The following is a 20,388-nucleotide window of genomic DNA, read 5'->3' as shown; positions in this document are numbered from 1 at the left end:
TCCCAGGTTCAAGCGATTCTCCTGCCTCAGCCTCTCAAGCTGGGATGACAGGCACCTGCCACCATGCCCAGCTAATTTTGTATTTGCAATAGAGACGGGGTTTCACCGTGTTGGACAGACTGGTCTTGAACTCCTGACCTCAAGTGATCTGCCTGCCTCCTAAACTGCTGGGATTACAGGTGTGATCCACTGTGCCCAGCCTCAACAGTGATTTCTAATTTCATTTCATGGTGGTCATTGAACATAACGTACTTAAATCTGTTTCCTTTTTATGTCTCAAGTATTCTGTGTCCTCTCAAAATGTCTGTCCTGTTATTTTTTAATTTTTTTGAGATGGAGGCTCTCTCTGTCACCAGGCTGGAGTATAATGGCGCAATCTCGGCTCATTGGAACCTCCACCTCTCGGCTTCAAGCGATTCTCCTGCCTCAGCCTCCTTAGTAGCTGGGACTACAGTCACACGCCACCATGCCCCACTAATTTTTGCATTTGTTAGTAGAGACAGGGTTTTGCTATGTTGGCCAGGTTGGTCTCGAACTCCTGACCTCATGATCTACCCGCTTTGGCCTCCCAAAGTGCTGGGATTATAGGTGTGAGCCACTGTGCCCGGCCAGTGTCTGTCCTGTCCTATGCTACATGTGCACTTGAATGTTGGGGAGGGTTCAACAGATGTCCATTGAGTTGGTTTATAGTCTCATTTCAAATGTCTCCCTTCTTCCGCCGAATTCTGCTCATTATTGAAAGTGGACTGCTCTGAGCTGCCTTTTGTGTGTACTCTGATTTCAGATGTGCGGTGACACCACCTGAGAATGTTCAACCCCCCAACCCTCCTTGGGGAGTGATGCTCAGTCTGTGATTTCAAGCTGGGGGTGTTTTTCTGTAATTGGGATGAAAAGCACCTGCAGGGCTTGAACCTCACAGTTTGAGAGCAAGCATCTGAGGAGGTTGATGTCAATGTTAATAGGTTTTTAAGCAAGCATGAAATGAGATTCCTGTGTTTACTTGATGCTGTTGATCCAAGAAATGTACTTAGAAAATTGGTTTTAAAGGAAATAGGTATAAAGAAAAAAACTAAGCATCCTGGTAATGTTATGAAGCTACAGTGAGTAAATTGCCTGAGAATTTCTCTACTTGAAAGATCTTTAGGAGTGTAAATTCCTTTTTTTTTTTTTTTTGGTATAAATTATTTAATATAGAAACGAGGTCTCTCTCTTGCATAGACTGGTGTGCAGCGGCATGCTTACAGCTCACAGCAGCCTCTCAACCTCCAGGGCTCACGCATACTCCTGCCTCAGCCTCCCAAAGGGCTAGAAGTACAGGTGACAGCCACCACACCCCACTCATACTTGTATCTTTCTCTTCAAATTCTGTTGAGGTTTTATAGCGTAGCCTGTCGTCTATCCTGGAGAATATTTGTGTGTATGACAATGCATATTCTTTTTTTTTTTTTTTTTTTTTTGAGATGGGAGTGTCACTCTTGTTGCCCAGGCTGGAGTGCAATGGAACAATCTTGGCTCACTGAAACCTCTACCTCCTGAGTTCAAAAGATTCTCCTTCCTCAGCCTCTCGAGTGGCTGAGATTACCCTCCACCATCCCTGGCTGATTTTTGTATTTTTGGTAGAGAGGGAATTTCACCATATTGACCAAGGTGGTCTCAAACTCCTGACCTCAGGTGATCATCCCGCCTTGGCCTCCCAAAGTGCTGGGATTACAGCTGTGAGCCACCCTGCCCAGCCTGACAATGTATACTCTTAAACATCTCAGATTCCATTTTGGATGTCCCCATCTGAATTGTATATTTGTGTACTGGAGTTCAGGTGAGCACTTGGCTCAAAATCCATTGCTGTTCTCTAGAAATCTAGCCATTTCTCTTGGTTAAATATAAGGTATGTCTAGTAGGCATTGCTTTTTCTTTTAGGGGACAAAACTCAGGAGGATTGCCCCTGGATTCACGAGGGCAACTTTTTGAGCCTTTCAAGCAAGGAACCCAGGATGTTCATTTAATGAGTTTGTAATTTGCGGTTCCAGAAAACATGCAAACAGGGAAAATGAATATTTGACTATATTTTTATTTTTGTGTTCATTTCAATCTGGTCAAGGTTTAAGATTCAAGGAATTTTTTTTTTTTTTTTTTAAAGAGGTGAGGTTTCACCATATTGGCCAGGCCAGTCTCGAACTCCTGACGTCAGGTGATCCACCCACCTTGGCCTCCGAAAGTGTTGGGATTACAGGCGTGAGCCACCACGCCCGGCCAGATTCAAGGAAATTGATAAAAACCCAGAGTGCTGGAGCAAGACTATCTCATGCTGTGACCCTCAAGATGGAAGCAATTTCTGTTGTCTGAAAGGAAGGAAAGTGCTTCCTTTTTGAGAGTTACTGTTTGAGAAAAGCAACCTTGATGTTGGTACTGATGTTTGCAGTCTGTCTGCAGAGTATACTTATAATCAGACTTGGGTGATGTTGAGGTTTCGTTTGTTTCTCCAAGCCGTGGTCTCTGCCCTGGTTGGAATGGAGTTGCATTTCCGACCTAGATCTCCTGGGCTCAACTGGTCCTCTTGCCTCATCCACACAAGTAGCTGGGATTATAATACAGGGGTGTGCCACCATATTTGGCGTATCTTTCAATTTTTTGTAGAGATGGGGTCTTACTCTGGCCAGGGTGGTCTCAACTCCAGAGCTGAAGCAGTCCTACAGGTGGAAACCACCTTGCCCATTTTAAAGATGGTTGACATGGCCAGGCATAGTGGGGCAGACACAGAGTCCCAGCTACGGCAGAGGCTGGGATGGGTGGGTCCCTGGATCAAGGCTATACCATGCATTGATCATACCTTTCAATAGTGACTGTACTCAAGATCCCATCTCTCTTAAAAAATACATTACATGGCACCTGATTCCAGAGACTCCATTTGTGTTGGTCAAACAATGGCCTCCTATAAATTTAGTGTAATCAATTCAAACCATGCTTCCTTCATTAAGAGAGTAAATGAGCCTCCAAGTCTGTCCAGTCTTTTTGAGACAGAGCTTCGCTCTTGTCACCCAGGCTGGGATGCAATGGCATGATCTTGGCTCACTGTAACCTCTGCCTCCTGACTTCATGGAATTTTCCTGCCCCAGCCTCCTGAGTAGCAGGGATTACAGGTGCCTGCCACCATATCGGGTTACTTTTTGTGTTTTTAGTAGAGATGGGGTGTCACTATGTTGACCAGGCTGGTCTCAAACTCCTGACCTTATGATCCACCCTCCTCAGCTTCCCAAAGTGCTGGGATTACAGGCACGAGCCAATGCGCCCGGTTGACAGTGTATATTCTTAAATATCATCTTAGATTTCATTTTGGATGCTCCTATTGGGATTGCATGTCCCTGAGATGATCTTTTTAGGGTTTTATGGTCTGGATTCCAGGAAACATGCAAACAGGGACAATAAATGCACAGTTTTATGTCCATTTTAACATGGTCAAGGAAAATTCCAACAAAGAACCCAGAGTGCTGGAGCAAGATCTCATGCAGTGATTCTCCAAGGGGTGGCACTTTCTGTTGTCAGAAATAAAGCAAAGTGCTTCCTTTTAGAGAGTTACTTTCTGAGAAAAACATTAAAGTTGATGCTGATCTTGGTAATACATTTGAAGAACTGCTTAAAATCAGACTTGCATGATGTTGGGGTTTTGTTTTGTTTCTGTTTCATTTTTTTTCCCCAACATAGGGTGTCTGTTGCCCAGGCTGCAGTATAGTGGCACTTCCAACCTAGATCTCTTGTGCTCAGGTGATTTCCGCCCTCCTCCCGCCACTTTTTTTTTTCTTGAGACAGCTCTGTGGCTTAGTCTGGAGGGCAGTGGCACATTCTCTGCTCACTGCAATTTATGCCTCCCGAGCAGCTGGGGTTACAGGTATGAGCCACCATGCTTGGCTGATTTTTACATTTTTAGCAGAGACGGAGTTTCACCATGTTGGCCAGGTTAGTTTTGAGCTTCTGACCTCAGGTGATCCGCCCATCTTAGCCTCCCAAAGTGCTGGGATTAAAGGCATGAGCCACCCTGCCTGGCCTCCAATTTTTTTTTTTTTTTTTTTTTAATGTGGAAAGCATGTACTTATGTGTAGAAATTCCTTTTCATGTGAGCCTACAGTATATGGAAGATTCTTTTTATTTTCAGACAGGGTGTCAAAAATATAGTGTATATTTCATCACATAGCCTTATTATGTATATATATAAAACATAATAATATACCCACAAAACCCTCTTCTACACAGAGAAAACTCTTAATACTTTGGGTATGTTTTTGTTTGTTTGTGTGGTTTTTATTTTGCTTTGTTTTGCTTTAAGACAAGGTCTGGCCCTAGGCCCAGGCTAGAGTGCAGTGGTGCCATTTCGGCTCACTGACACCTCCACCTGCTACTTCAGTCTCTTGAGTACCTGTCCACAGGTATACACCACCACATTCAGCTAACTTTTGTATATTTCGTACACACATGCTTTCGCCATGTTTTCCATGCTGGTCTCGAACTCCTGAGCTCAGGTGATCCTCCCGCCTTGGTCTCCTAAACTGCTGTGTTTAGTAGTCTGAGCCATGGCATCCCACCTGTACTTGTGTATTTCTGCTGAAATTTTATTGAGGAGCATTTATGGCATAGCCTGTGGTCTATCCTGGAGGATGTCTGTGTGTGGGACAGTGTATATTGTTCAACATCTTGGATTCCATTTTGGATGCTCCCATTGGGACTGTGTCCCTGTACTGGAACTCAAGTGAACATGCCTCAGTATCCATTGCTGTTCTATAGAAATCCTGCCCAATTCTCTTGAGTAAATATAGGATATGTCTAGTAGGCATTGCTGTTTCTCTTCTGAGGCAAAACTTAGGAGGATTGCCCCTTGATGAACAAGGCCAACCTGCTTAGCCTTTGAAGCATGGAACTAGAGATGGTCCTTTTAAGGATTTATGTTCTGGGTTCCAGAAAACATGCAAACAGGGCTAACGAATGTGTCTTTATTTTTGCTTCCATTTTCACCTGGTCAAGGAAAATTTCAACAGAAAACTGAGAGTGCTGTAGCAAGATCTCATGCTGTGACCCTCCAAAGGAAAGCACTTTCTGTTAGAAAGAAATGATTGTGTTTTCCTTTAGAGTGTTGCCGTCTGAGAAAATCAACATTGAAGTTCTGGCTGATCTTGGTAATACATTTGCAGAGCGTCCTTGTAATCAAACTTGGATGATATTGAGGTTCTGTTTTGTTTTTCTTCGTGTTTTCTAAGAGAGGGTCTCTGTTGCCCAGGCTGGAGTGTGGTGGTGCTATCTCAGCTCACTTTGGCCTCCGCCTCCCAGATTCAAGCGATTGTCCTGCTCAGCCTCCTGAGTAGCTGGGATTACAGGTGCCCACCACCATCCCCAGCCAGTTTTTATTTTTTTTGTATTTTTAGTAGAGATGGGGCTTCACTATGTTGGCCAGGCGGTCTCAAGTGCCTGACCTTGTGATCCAGCCACCTCGGCCTTCCAAAATGCTGGGATTGCAGGCATGAGCTACTGCACCCGGCTTTGTTTGCCCATTTGAACCTGGTAAAGAATATTCCACAAAAAACCTGGAGTGCTAGAGCAAGAAGATCTCATGCAGTGATTCTCCAATCGGAAGCATTTTTTGTTGTTTGAAATAAAACAAAGTGCTTCCTTTTAGAGAGTTACTGTTTGAGAAAAACAATGTTGAAATTGATGCTGATGTTGGTAGTACATTTGAAGAGCATGCTTATCATCAGACTTGCATGATGTTGGCTTGTTTTGTTTGTTTAGATTTTTCCCGACATAGGGTCTCTGGTGCCCAGGCTGGAGTGTAGTGGCACTTCCAACCTTGATCTCCTGGGTGGTCCCCCCCGCCACTTTTTTTTCTTGAGACAGATCTGTGGCTGAGTCTGGAGGACACTGGCACATTCTCTGCTCACTGCAACCTCGGCCTCCTGAGTAGCTGGAATTACAGGCGTATGCCATCACACTTGGCTAATTGTATTTTTAGCAGAGACAGAGTTTCACCATGTTAGCTAGGTTAGTCTCAAACTCCAGACCTCAGGTGATCAAATCGCTTTGGTCTCCCAAAGTGCTGGGATTACAGGCGTGAGCTACCCTGCCCAGCCTCCAATTCTTTCTTTATTGTGTGCTGCCAAACCAAGCACTTACGTATCAGAATTATTTTTCATGTGAGCATACATTAAAAATAATTGGAACATTTCTTATTATAATATGGAACGTTCTTTTTTTTCACGCAGGGTCTCAAAAATATATGATGTATATTTCATCATATATTCTTAGCATACATTTAGTATAGTCATATACCAACAAGGAGTCTTCTACACACAGAGAATAATTTTATATCCCTTTGGGTATTGTTTTTTATTTGTTTGTTCGTTTGTGTGGTTTTGTTTTGTTTTGAGGCAGTGTCTGGCTCTGTCACCCAGGCTGGAGTGCAGTGGTGCCATCTTGGCTCACTGTAACCTCCACCTGCCACCTCAGCCTTCTAAGTCATTGTCTAGAGGTGTTCACCACCACTCACACCTAACTTTTGCATTTTTTATACACAGGAAAAATGTTTTACCATGGTACCCATGTTGGTCTTGAACCCCTGAGCTCAAGTGATCCGCCCACCATGACCTCCCAAAGTGTTGCATTTAGTGGTGTGAGCCACTGTGCCCCTCCTGTACTTGTGTATTTCTGTTCAAATTTTATTGAGGAGCTTTTATTGCATAGCCTGTGGTCTATCCTGGAGGATGTTTGTGTGTGCAACAATATATATTTTTCAACATCTTAGATTCCATTTTGGCTGCTTTTATTGGGACCGTGTGTTCCTGTGTTGGAACTCAAGTGAATACTTGGCTCAAAATCCATTGCTGTTCTCTAGAAATCCAGCTGAATTCTTAGTTAAATATAAGGTATGCCTAATAGGCATTGCTGTTTCTCTTGGGAGACAAAACGCAGGAGAATTGCCCCTGCTGAACAAGGCTAGCCTGCTGAGCCTTTGAAGCAAGGAACCAGAGATGGTCCTTTTCAGCATTTATGTTGTGGATTCCAGAAAACAGGCAAACAGGGCCAATGAATGCATCTTTACTTTTGTGTCCATTTTGACCTGGTCAAGGAACATCCAACCAAAAATCAGTGGTGCTGAAGCAAGGTCTCAGTCTTTAAGCCTCTAGAGGGAAGCACATTCTGCTTTCTGAAAGAAAAGGTTTCCATTTAGAGGTTTACTGTTTGAGAAAAGCAATGTTGAAATTGATGCTGATCTTGATAATACATTTGTAGAGCATGCTTATAGTCAGACTTAGATATGGTGGGGTTTTGCTTTTGTTTGGTTTTATTCTAAGACAAGGTCTTTGTTGCCCAGGCTGGAGTGGGTGGAGCGTCCAACCTAGATCTCTGGAGCTCAAGTGCTCGCCTTTCATTTTTCTTTTTTTTTTTTTAATTAAAAAAATTTTTTTTAATAAAGATGGGGGTTTCACCATGTTGGTCAGGCAGGTCTTGAACTCCTGACCTCAGGTGATCTGCCTGCCTTGGCCTCCAAAGTGCTTGGATTACAGGTGTGAGCTACCGCGCCCGGCCTCATTTTTATTTTTGACAAGGAATCTCACTTTTGTCGCTCAGCCTGCAATGCAGTGTCACTGTCTTGGCTCACTGCAACCTCAGCCTCCTGAGTAGCTGTGATTACAGGTTCATGCCACCACGCATGTCTTATGTTGTATTTTTCTAGAGTCAGGGTTTGACCACGTTGACCAGGATCTACCCAGTTTGGCCTCCCAAAGTGCCACTATTGGAGGTGTGAACTTTCACACCTGGCCACGTCTCTAACTTGTCTGAACTGAGGAAGTAATCTATTGCAATTTAGTCTGAAATGTAATGTTTAGCATATTTGCAACCACCACCATTCTAGTTTGGGAGATTTTCATCACCCCATGGAGGCTTACTCCCATGTGTAGTCAGTTCCCTCCCCACTCTTCCACCCAGACCGTGCAGCCTCTCCTCATCTCTCTAGCTCTGGATCTGCCTCTTGTGGGCATGTCACCTAGACCAGTCTTAAATGGGTGGCCTGTTGAGAATATGGGTGGTCCTGGTTGTCTGCAGTGTCAATCTTACCACTGAAGGGTGGTCCCTGGAGGGAAGCAGGGGGTTGGGAGAACTGGGCAGAACATCCTTTGGGAAGGGAGTGGGGTAGGCAGAGCCTGATGTCTGGGAAGCTCACAAGGGTGGCAAACCCCATGTTCCTCCCTGTGAACTGCAAGGTGACCCTCCTGGGGCACTGGAAGGAGTGAAGGCATCTGGACTGGGAACAGTAGGGCACTGCAGTGGTGCAGGCAGGATGAGCCGAGGGGAAAGGAGAGCCGGGCATTGCTAACCTCGGACAGTTTCGGTTTGATCTGGACGGAGCAAGTGTCTTCTGGGAGAGAGCCCTGGGATTTTCGCTCTGCTCTCTGGCTTTCAGTCATGGAATCTAATGACAACGATTCCCACTCAGGGCCACTTCATTTGGTTTCTAGAGCCCAGTGGTCCTTCCTGCCTGGAGTCTGGATCTTTTTTGGAAGCTTGGGATCTGTGAGGGCATCTGCATAATCCATAGAAACCCCTAACAGTCCCTTTTCCCCTTGCTGCCATCTCCATGTTCCTACCTATTACCTTCCAAAGGAGACCTTTAACTGAATTACCAAAGGGGGTTTCCCAGGGTAGGGAAACCCAGTTAAATTTGTATTTCAGAACAATAGTATATTTGAGGGTTACTTGACGTAGAAATGATTGGCTGTTTGTTTAGGTGTGGGCATTGGTTTTTCCTAATTAGAGGTGTGACCCACCGTACCTCACCCATACTTGTGTGTTTCTGGTCATTTTATTGAGGAGCTTTTAAGGCCTAACCTGAGATGTATCCTGGAGGATGTTAGTGTGGTTGGCACTATATATTCTTCAACATCTTAGATCCCATTTGGGATGCTCTCATCGTGACTGTGTGTCCCTGTACCGGAACTCAGGAGAACACTTGGCTCAAAAATCCATGGCTGTTCTCTAGAAATCCAGCCCAGTTCTCTTGGTTAAATATGTGGTATGTCTAGTAGGCATTGCTTTTTGCCTTTGGGGATGAAACTTAGGAGGGTTGTCTCTTGATGAACAAGGCTAACCTGCTGAGCCCTTGAAGGAAGTGGAGATGGTCCTTTTAGGGGTTTATGTGCTGGATTCCAGAAAACAGGCAAACAGGGTCAATACATGCATCTTTATTTTTGTGTCCATTTTAACCTGGTCAAGGAAAATTTCGACAAAAAGTCCACAGTACTGGACCAAGATGATCTCTGGCTGTGACCCTCTTGACGGGAGCACTTTCTGTTTTCTGAAAGAAAAGAAAGTGTCTCCGTTAAGAGGGTTACTGTCAGAAAAGCAACACTGAAGTTGATTCTGATCTTGGTAATACATTTGTAGAGCATACTTATAGTCAGACTTGGATATGGTGGGGTTTTGCTTTTGTTTTGTTTTATTCAAAGACAAAATATTTGTTGCCCAGGCTCGAGTGAGTGGAGCTTCCAGCCTAGATGTCTTGGGCTCAAGTGGTCATCTTTTATTTTTATTTTTGACATGGAGTCTCACTCTTGTTACTCAGCCTGCAGTGAATGCAGTATCACTGTCTTGGCTCACTGCAACCTCAGCCTCCTGAGTAGCTGGGATTACAGGTTCATGCCACCACACCTATCTAATTTTTGTGTTTTTCTAGAGTCAGGGTTTGACCATGTTGACCAGGATCTTACCCACTTAGGCCTCCCAAAGTGCAATATTACAGGTGTGAGCTTTCACACCTGGCCGTGTCTCTGACCTTTCTGAACTAAGAAAGTATTCTTTTGCAATTTACCCTGAAATGTGAATGTTTAGGATATTTGCAACCACCACCACTCTAGTTTGGAGATTTTCATTACCCCACACAGGCTTATTCCCATGTGCAGTCAGTTCATTCCCCACTCCTCCACCCAGACCCTGCAGCCTCTCCGCATCTCTAGCTGTGGATCTGCCGCTTGTGGTCATGTCACCTAGGCCAGTCTTGAATGGGTGGCCTGTTGAGGATAATGGGTGGTCCTGGCTGTCTGCAGTGTGAATCTTATCACTGAAGGGTGGTCCCTGGAGGGAAGCAGGAGGCTGGGAAAACTGGGAAGAACATCCTTTGGGAAGGGAGTGTGGCAGGCAGAGCCTGAGGTCTGGGAAGCTCATAAGGGTGGCAAACCCCATATTCCTCCCTGTGAACTGCAAGGCGACCCCCCTGAGGCACTTGAAGGAGTGAAGGCCACCTGGACTGGGAACACCAGGGCCCTGTAGCAGTGCAGGCAGGATGAGCCTAGGGGAGAGGAGTACCAGGCATCGCTGGCTGGGGACAGTTTGGGTTTGATCTGGGCAGAGCAGGTGTCTTCTGGAGAGAGAGCTCCTGAGATTTTCACTCTGGTCTCTGGCTGTCTTTCAGTCATGGAATCTGACCACAAAGACTCTCACCCAGGGCCACTTCATTTGGTTTCTAGAGCCCAGTGGTCCTTCCTCCTTGGAATCTTTTTGGGGAAGTTTGGGATCTCTGGGCATCTGCAAAATTATAGAAACTCCTAACAGTCCCTTCCCTTTGCTGCCATCTCCATGTTCCTACCCACCTTTGGAAGGAGACCCTTAACTGAATTGCCAAAGGGGCCTTCCCAGGGCAGGGAAACTCAGTTAAATTTGTGTTTCAGATCGACAATACATTTGAGGGGTACTTGAAGTAGAAATGATTCGCTGTTTAGGTGTGGTCATTGGTTTTTCCTGGTTAGAGGTGTGAGCTACCACACCTCACTCATATGTGTGTATTTCTGTTCATTTTATTGAGGAGCTTTTAAGGCCTATCCTGAGGTCTATCCCTGAGGATGTTAATGTGTGCAACAATATATATTCTTCAACATCTTAGATTCCATTTTGGATGGTAAGATGTCACAGTGGTCCATTTGGACTGTGTGTCCTTGTACTGGAACTCAGTAGAACACTTGGGTCAACATCCATTGCTGTTCTCTAGAAATCCAGCCCAATTCTCTTGGGTAAATATAAGGTATGTCTAGTAGGCATGGCTTCTCTTTGGGGATGAAACTGAGGAGGATTACCCTTGACGAACAAGACTAACCTGCTGAGCCCTTGATGCAAGGAACTGGAGATAGTCTTTTTAAGGATTTATGTTCTGGGTTCCAGTAAACATGCAAACAGGGCCAACGAATGAGTCTCTATTTTTGTGTCCATTTTCACCTGGTAAAGGAAAATTTCAATGGAAAACCCAGAGTGCTGGAGCAAGATCTCACGCTGTGACGCTCTAAAGGAAAGCACTTTCTGTTAGAAAGAAATGAATGTGTTTTCCTTTAGAGAGTTGCCGTCTGAGAAAATCAACATTGAAGTTGTGGCTAATCTTGGTAGCACATTTGCAGAGCATTCCTATAATTAGAGTTGGATGATGTTGGGGTTCTCTTTTCATTTTGCTTTTTTCTAAGGCTGGGCCTCTTACCCAGGCTATAGTGTGGTGGCATTTCCAACCTAGATCTCTTGGGCTCAAGTGGTCATCTTTCATTTTTATTTTTGACAAGGAGGCTCACTCTTGTCACTCAGCCTGCAGTGAATGCAGTGTCACTGTCTTGGCTCACTGCAACCTCAGCCTCCTGAGTAGCTGTGATTATAGGTTCATGCCACCATGCATATCTAATGTTGTATATTTCTAGAGTCAGAGTTTGACCATGTTGACCAGGATCTACCCACTTTGGCCTTCCACAGTGCCAGCATTGCAGGTATGAGCTTTCACACCTGGTGGTGTCTCTGATCTTTCTGAATTAAGCAAGTAATCTTTTGCAATTTACTCTGAAATGTGAATGTTTAGGATATTTGTAACTGCCACCACTCTAGTTTGGGGGATTTTCATCACCAGAAAGAAACTTATACCCATGTGCAGTTGGTACCCACCCCACTCTTCCACCCAGACCCTGACAACCACTCTGAGTCTCTCCAGCTCTGGATCTACCTCTTGTGGGCATGTCACAGAGACAATATCTTGGATTCCATTTTGGATGCTAAGATGTCACAGCAGTCCATTTTGGACTGTGTGTCCTTGTACTGGAACTCAATAGAACACTTGGGTCAATATCCATTGCTGTTCTCTAGAAATCCAGCCCAATTCTCTTGGGTAAATATAAGGTATGTCTAGTAGGCGTGGCTTCTTCTCTTTGGGGATGAAACTGAGGAGGATTTACCCTTGATGAACAAGACTAACCTGCTGAGCCCTTGATGCAAGGAACTGGAGATGGTCTTTTTAAGGATTTATGTTCTGGATTCCAGAAAACTTGCAAACAGGGCCAACGAATGAGTCTCTATTTTTGTGTCCATTTTCACCTGGTAAAGGAAAATTTCAACGGAAAACCCAGAGTGCTGGAGCAAGATCTCATGCTGTGACGCTCTAAAGGAAAGCACTTTCTGTTAGAAAGAAATGAATGTGTTTTCCTTTAGAGAGTTGCCGTCTGAGAAAATCAACGTTGAAGTTGTGGCTAATCTTGGTAGCACATTTGCAGAGCATTCCTATAATCAGAGTTGGATGATGTTGGGGTTCTCTTTTCATTTTGCTTTTTTCTAAGGCTGGGTCTCTTACCCAGGCTATAGTGTGGTGGCACTTCCAACCTAGATCTCTTGGGCTCAAATGGTCATCTTTCATTTTTATTTTTGACAAGGAGGCTCACTCTTGTCACTCAGCCTACAGTGAATGCAGTGTCACTGTCTTGGCTCACTGCAACCTCAGCCTCCTGAGTAGCTGTGATTATAGGTTCATGCCACCACATATGTCTTATGTTGTATTTTTCTAGAGTCACAGTTTGACCATGTTGACCAGGATCTACCCACTTTGGCCTTCCACAGTGCCAGCATTGCAGGTGTGAGCTTTCACACCTGGCCATGTCTCTGACCTTTCTGAATTAAGCAAGTAATCTTTAGCAGTTTACTCTGAAATGTGAATATTTAGCATATTCATATCTCACCACTCTGGTTTAGGAGAAGTTTATCACCCCACAGAGGCTTATTCCCATGCGCAATCAGTTCCACCCCACTCTTCCACCCAGACCCTGCAGCCTCTCCGCATCTTTGTAGCTCTGCCACTTGTGGGTATGGCACATAGACCAATCTTGAATGGGTGGCCTGTTGAGGTTAATGGGTGGTCCTGGTTGTCTGCAATGTGAATTTTACCACTGAAGCCTGGTCCCTGGAGGGAAGCAGGGGGCTGGGAGAACTGGGCAGAACATCCTTTGGGAATGGAGAGGGGTGGGCAGAGCCCGATGTCTGTGAGGCTCACAAGGGTGGCAAACCCCATGTTCCTGAGAACTGCAACTTGACCCCCCTGGGGCACTGGAAGGAGTGAAGGCATCTGGACTGGGAAAACCAGGGCCCTACAGCAGTGCAGGCAGGATGAGCTGAGTGGAGAGGAGAGCCAGGTATCGCTGGCTGGGGACAGGTAGGGTTTGATATTACCTGTACTTGGGTATTTTTTCTCATTTTATTGAGGAACGCTGTTTTTTTCTGTTTTTTTTTTTTTTTGAGACAGAGTCTCACTCTGTCACCCAGGCTGGAGTGCAATGGCGCGATCTTGGCTCACTGTGACCTCTGCCTCCCAGGTTCAAGTGATTCTCTTGCCTCAGCCTCCTGAGTAGCTGGGATTACAGGCGCGTGCCACCATACCCAGCTAATTTTTGTATTTTTTTAGTATAGACGGGGTTTCAACATTTTGGCCAGGCTGGTCTCGAACTCCTGACCTTGTGATCCACCCGCCTCTGCCTCCCGAAGTGCTGGGATTACAGGTGTGAGCCACCACGCCCAGCCTTATTGAGGAACTTTTAAGGCCTAGCCTGAGGTGTATCCTGGAGGATGTTAGTGTGTGTGGCAATATATATTCTTCAACATCTTAGATTCCATTTTGGATGCTCCCATCAGGACTGTGTGTCTCTGTGCTAGAACTGAAGTGGACACTTGGCTCAGACAAAATTCATTTGTTGTTTTCTATAAATCCAGCCCAATTCTCTTGGTTAAACATAAGGTATGTCTACTGGGCATTGCTTTTTCTCGTTGGGAACCAAATTCAGGAGGATTGCTGCTGCTGCTGCTGCTGCTGCTGCTGCCGCTGCTGCTGCCTCTTCTTCTTCTTCTTCTTCTTCTTCTTCTTCTTCTTCTTCTTCTTCTTCTTCTTCTTCTTCTGCTTCTGCTGCTTCTTCATATTTTGCGTTTTAGGTTTTGGGGTACATGTGAAGAACGTGCAGCATCGTTGCATAGGTACATACATGGCAATGTGGTTTGCTGCCTTCCTTCCTATCACCTATATCTGGCATTTCTCCCCATGGTATCCCTCCCCAACTTCCCACCCTCCACTGTCTCTCCTCTAGTTCCCCCCCCACACACAGACCTCAGGATTGCCCTGTGATGAACAAGGCTAACCTGCTGAGCCTTTGAAGCAAGGAACTGGAGACGGTCCTTTTAGGGGTTTATGTTCTGGATTCCAGAAAACATGCAAATAGGGCAAATAAATGCATCTTCATTTTTGTGTCCATTTAAACCTGGTCAAAGAAGATTACAGTAGAAAACCCAGCGTGCTGGAGGAAGAAGATCCCAGGCCGTGACCCCCTGGAGGGGCGTGCTTTCTGTTGTTTGCAAACAAACAAAGCTCATCCCTCTAGAGTGTCACCGTTTGACAAGAGCAACGTTGAAGTTGATGCTGATCTCGGCAGTACATTTGCAGAGCATGCTTATAATCAGACATGGATGATGTTGGGGCTCTGTTTTCGTTTTTCTTTTTTCAAGACAGGGTCTCTGTTTCCCAGGTTGGAGTGGCTGGCACTTCCAACCTAGCTGTCTTGGACTCGAGTGGTCCTCATTTATTTATTTATTCATTTCTGAGATGGAGTCTGGCTCTGTCACCCAGGTTGGAGTACAGTGGGACAGTCTCCACTCACTGCAACCTCCGCCTCCCAGGTTCCAGGGATTCTCCCATCTCAGACACCCAGTAGCTGGGATTACAAATGCCCTCTACCACACCCTGACAGTTTTTGTATTTTTAGCATAGGCAGCGTTTCACCATGTTTGTGGGGCTGGTCTCAACTCTTGGCTTCAAGTGATCTGCCTCCTTGGCCTCCCAAAGTGCTGGGATGTTAGGCATGAGCCACTGTACCCGGCCTTTTTTCCTGATTTTAAATATGGGACCCATCATGAATTTAGGTGTCACCCTTATGCCAGGACCATTGTAATCTCTGTCATTCCATTTATTTTTTATGTGTGCTGCCAAAGCAAGGACATATGTGTAGAAATTATTATTTTAAAAAAAAATTTTTTTTAATGGAGTCTCACTCTGTCGACCAGGCTGGAGTGCAATGATGTGATCTTGGCTCACTGCAACCTCCACTTCCTGGGCTCAAGTGATTCTCCTGTCTCAGCTGGGATGACAGGTGCCCTCCACCATGCCCAACTAATTTTTTCTTTTTTTATTTTCTGTAGAGATGGGGTTTCACTATGTTGGTCAGGCTGAGACTTCCTGACTTCGTGATCCGCCCGCCTTGGCCTCCCAAAATGCTGGGATTACAGGCCTGCGCCACCATGCCTGGCCAGAATTACTCTTTATGTGAGCATATGGTATATGGAACTTTGTTGCTTTTGAGATAAGGTCTAAAACATACATGATGTATGAAGCAAGAAGATCTCAAGCTGTGACATTCCAGAGGGATGCACTTTCTGTTGTCTAAAAGAAAAGAAAGTGCTTTCCTTTAGAGTGTTACGGTTTGGGAAAAGCAACGTTGAAGTTGATGCTGATCTTGATAATACATTCGGGGTTCTGTTTTTTTCTCTTTTTTTCTTTTTTTTTTAAACCCAGGGTCTCTGTTGCCCAGGGTGCAGTATGGTGGTAATTCCAACTGAGACTCTTGGACTCGAGTGGTCCTCTATTTATTCATTTAATTTTGTTTTGAGATGGAGTTTGGCTCTGTCACCCAGGCTGGAGTGCAGTCGGACAATCTCCATTCACTTTAACCCCCACCCCCCAGATTCCAGTGATTCTCCCATCTCAGCCTCCCAAGTAGCCAGGATTACAGGCGCCCACCACCATGTCCTGCTAATTTTTGCATTTTTAGCAGAGACAGTGTTTCACCATGTTTGCTGGGCTGGTTTCAACTCCTGACCTCAAGTGATCTGCCTTCTGGGCCCTCCCAAAGTGCTGCAGTAGCAGAGCTGGGTGGGAGGATCCTTTGATTTTTAAGGCCATACCATGCAGTGATCATACCTTTGAATAATTTCTGCACTCGAGTCTGGGCCAACATAGCAAGATCCTATCTCTTCAAAAACATAGATTACATGGCACCTGGTTACACAGACTTCATTTGGTGGGTCATTTCAAACCCTGGCCTGGAATCAATCCAAACCATGTTTCCTTCACTAAGATAGTGAGTAAAGCTCCAAGTCCATCAAGTCTATTCTGCAATCCCCAATGGATGTCAATATTTTTTTTTTTATTTTTTTGAGACGGAGTTTCACTCATGTTACCCAGGCTGGAGTGCAATGGTGCGATCTCGGCTCACCGCAACCTCCGCCTCCTGGGTTCAGGCAATTCTCCTGCCTCAGCCTCCTGAGTAGCTGGGATTACAGGCACGCACCACCATGCCCAGCTAATTTTTTGTATTTTTAGTAGAGACGGGGTTTCACCATGTTGACCAGGATGGTCTCGATCTCTTGACCTCGTGATCCACCCGCCTCGGCCTCCCAAAGTGCTGGGATTACAGGCTTGAGCCACCGCGCCCGGCGGATGTCAATATTAATACCATTTCTTGCTGGGCATGGTAGCACGTGCCTGTAGTCCCAGCTACTCGGGAGGCTGAGGTGGGAGGATCGCTTGAGCCCAGGAGTTCTGGGCTGCAGTGCACTATGCCGATCCGGTGTCTGCACTAAGTTCGGCATCAATACGGTGGCCTCCCGGGAGTGGGGGACCACCAGGTTGCCTAAGGAGGGGTGACCCCGCCCAGGTGGGAAACGGAGCAGGTAAAAACTCCGTGCTGATCAGTAGTAAGATCGTGCCTGTGAATAGCCACGGCACTCCAACCTGGGCAACATAGTGAGACCCTGTCTCAAAAAAAAAAAAAAAAACAAATATAGCATTTCTTTTTGTTTCGGTTCACTCATGTCTTTTTAGTTTAATCTGCTTGTCTGTGACCCTGAAATTTGTTTTTCTCCAACCACTCACTGTCATTTCTCAGAATAGACCTACTATTTCTCCAGGAAGGTTAGTTGATTCAACCCTCCACCATTAATGCCAGTCCTGGGAAGTTCTTTTGACTGTAGCTACCCTGGTTATCCTGTTTTCTTTGGGTAACCATTCCAATGTACCATTCCAACGGGCTAAACCTCACATCTGTATGCCAATTGCTTGGTAAGATGTCAAATGTTTGATGTGACTGATACAAGAAACTTACGTAGGCAAGACGAGTCTCAGGCACAGTGATAAACGTAGCATGGGACAAATCCACATGCCCCTTGATGAACAAGGCTAACCTGCTGAGCCTTTGAAGCAAGGAACTGGAGATGGTCCTTTTAGGGGGTTATGTTCTGTATTCCAGAAAACATGCAGACAGGGCAAATAAACCTGTCTTTAGTTTTGTGTCCATTTTAACCCGGTGAAGGAAAATTCCAATAAAAAATTCGCTGTTCTGAGCGAGGAGATCTCAGCCTGTGACTCTCTGGACAGAAGCACGTTCTGTTGTCTGAGAGAAATAGAAAGTGTTTCTGTTCAGAGGATTACTGTTTGAGAAAAGCAGCGTTGGAGGTGATGCTGGTCTTGGTGACTGTCTTTGCAGAGCATGCCTATAATCAGACTTGGATGGCTTTGAAATTTTGTTTTTGTTTTGTGTTTTTCTAAGACAGGGTCTCTGTTGCCCATGGGAGTAGGGTGGCTCTTCTAACTTCGATCTCTTGGGCTCAAGTGCTTTTCTCTTTTTGGGACAGAATCTTGCTCTGTAACCCTGGTTGGAGTACAGTGGCAGGAACTCCACTCCCGGGTTCAAGTGATTCTCCTGCCTCAGCCTCCCCAGTAACTGGGATTACAGGCGTGCGTCACCATGCCTGGCAATTTTGTATTTTTAATAGCGATGAAGTTTCTTTCTTTCTTTTTTTCTATTAATCATGCCACATGATTTTTAATTACACATAAAGATCTAACATATCGCCCAGGGACCATTTCACCCACTGCTCTCTTTGGCTGTCAGTCTTTTGTCTCTCTCCAGCAATGGTGAGGCAGATACCCTTTCCTCGGGGAAGAGAAATCCATGGTTTCTTGCCCTTGCCAATAACAAAAATATTGGAAATCGAGTGGCAAAGCTGTTGCCATTGGCATCTTTCATGTGAACCACATCAAAAGATCCAGGGTGCGCCTCTCTGTGGGTGATCACACTAATTCTCTCATGTTAGCACCCCCAGTCACCATACACAAGTTACCAGTGTCAAACTTGATGAAATCAGTAATCTTGCCAGTCTCCAAATCAATCTGAATGGGATCAGGGATCATTCACCTTGATGAGGGGATCAGGGCAGCGGATGGTGCGAGCATCATGAGCCACCACATGAGGGATTCCTTTTGTGCCCGCAAAGATTTTTCGTACTTGGCACGATTTGTACTTGGCCTCCTCGGGTGTAATACGATGTTACAGCAAAGCGACCCTTGGTGTCATAGATCAGACGGAAATTCCCTCCCGTCTTATCAATGCTGATGACATCCATGAAACCAGCAGGGTAGGTTATATCAGTTTGGATCTTGCCATCGATCTTAATGAATCGTTGCATGCAAATCTTCTTTACTTCATCTCCTGTCAGCGCATACTTAAGTCTGTTCCTTAGGAAAATGATGAGGGGGAGACACTCTCTCAACTTGTGAGGACCGGTGGATGGACAAGGAGCAAACACACCGGTCAATTTATTCCAGCATCCAATGCTTTGGAACTGTCACCCGCTTCAGATGCTTCTTGGGACCACGAGCCATGGCTGCATTAGGCAAGGAAAGAGGACCTCCGTCTTCCGGTGAGCGTAGAAATTGGGGCACGATGAGGTTTCTTGAGGAGCTTTTATAGTATAGCCTGAGGTGGTCTATCCTGGAGGATGTTTGTGTGTACGACAGTATATATTCTTTAGCATCTTAAATTCCATTTTGGATGTTCTGATCGGGACTATGTGTCCCTGTGCTGGAACTTAAGTGAACACTTGGCTCAACGTCCATTGCTGTTCTCTAGAAATCCAGCCCAATTCTCTTGGTTAAATATAAAGTATATGTAGTAGGCATTTCTTTTTATTTCTAGAGAGAAAAGTCAGGAGGATTGCCCCATGATTATCAAGGCTAACCTGCTGAGCCTTTGAAGTATGGACCTGGACATTGTCTTTTTAGGGGTTTATGTTCTGGTTTCCAGCAAACATGCAAACAGGGCAGATAAATGCATCTTTATTGTATTTGTCTATTTTAATCTGGTCAAGGAAAATTCCAGCAAGAAACCCACCATGCTGGAGCAGGAACGTCTCAGGCCGTGACCCTCTACAAGGAAGCACTTCCTGTTGTCAGAAAGAAAAGAAAGTGCATCCTTGTAGAGGATTACTGTTTGAGAAGAGCAATGTCGAACTTGATGCTGATGGTTGTGCTACATTTGCAGAGCATGCTTATAATCAGACTTGGATGATGTGTTGGGCTTTTGTCTTTCTTTCTTTCTTTCTTTCTTTCTTTCTTTCTTTCTTTTCTTCCTTTTCTTTCTTTCTTCTTTTTTTTTTTTTTTTTTTTTTTGAGACGGAGTCTTGCTCTATTGCCCAGGCTAGAGTGCAGAGGCTTGATCTCAGCTCACTGCAACCTCTGCTGCCCAGTTCAAGTGTTTTTCCTGTCTTAGCCTCCCAAGTAGCCGGGACTACAGGCACACGCCACCATTCCTGGCCAATTTTTGTATTTTAGTAGAGATGGGGTTTCACCATGTTGGTCAGGCTGGTCTCAAACTCCTGACCTCAGGTGATCCACCCGCCTTGGCGTCCCAAAGTGCTGGGATTATAGACATGAGCCACCGCGCCTGGCCTGTTTTGTTTTTTCTAAGACAGGGTCTCTACTGCCTAGGCTGGAGTCTGCTGGCACTTCCAACCTAGATCTCTTAGGCTCACATGGTCCTCTTTTTTGAGACAGAGTCTCCATCTGTGACCCAGGCTGACATGCAGTTGTAGGAACTCCAGTCACTGGATCCTCTGCCTCCTGGGTTCAAGCCATTCTCCTGCCTTAGCTTCCCAAGTAGCTGAGATAACAGAGATGAGCCACCTTGCCTGGCTAATTTTTGTACTTTTATTATTGATTGATGTATTCATTTTTTTTTTTTTTTTTTT

General features: G+C 45.3%; 1 long non-coding RNA gene and 1 pseudogene across 1 annotated transcript in view; one reads left to right on the top strand and one right to left on the bottom strand.

The window, feature by feature from the left end:
* The first annotated feature begins 6,412 nt into the window (after nt 1-6,412).
* LOC116544858 overlaps nt 6,413-20,388 on the top strand; it is a 19,099-nt gene continuing 5,123 nt past the window's right edge. The window contains exons 1-2 of the long non-coding RNA XR_004266069.1: nt 6,413-6,445; nt 13,686-13,689. This is a non-coding gene — a long non-coding RNA (uncharacterized LOC116544858). The remainder of the gene's footprint in view (nt 6,446-13,685; nt 13,690-20,388) is intronic.
* On the bottom strand, nt 18,228-19,799 carry LOC116544857 (annotated as a pseudogene).

This window comes from Sapajus apella, unplaced genomic scaffold, assembly GCF_009761245.1.
Source record: "Sapajus apella isolate SASKATOON/1434 unplaced genomic scaffold, GSC_monkey_1.0 scaffold233, whole genome shotgun sequence".
NCBI classification, from domain to species: Eukaryota; Metazoa; Chordata; class Mammalia; order Primates; family Cebidae; genus Sapajus; species Sapajus apella.
This window is presented reverse-complemented; position numbering and strand designations above follow the sequence as displayed.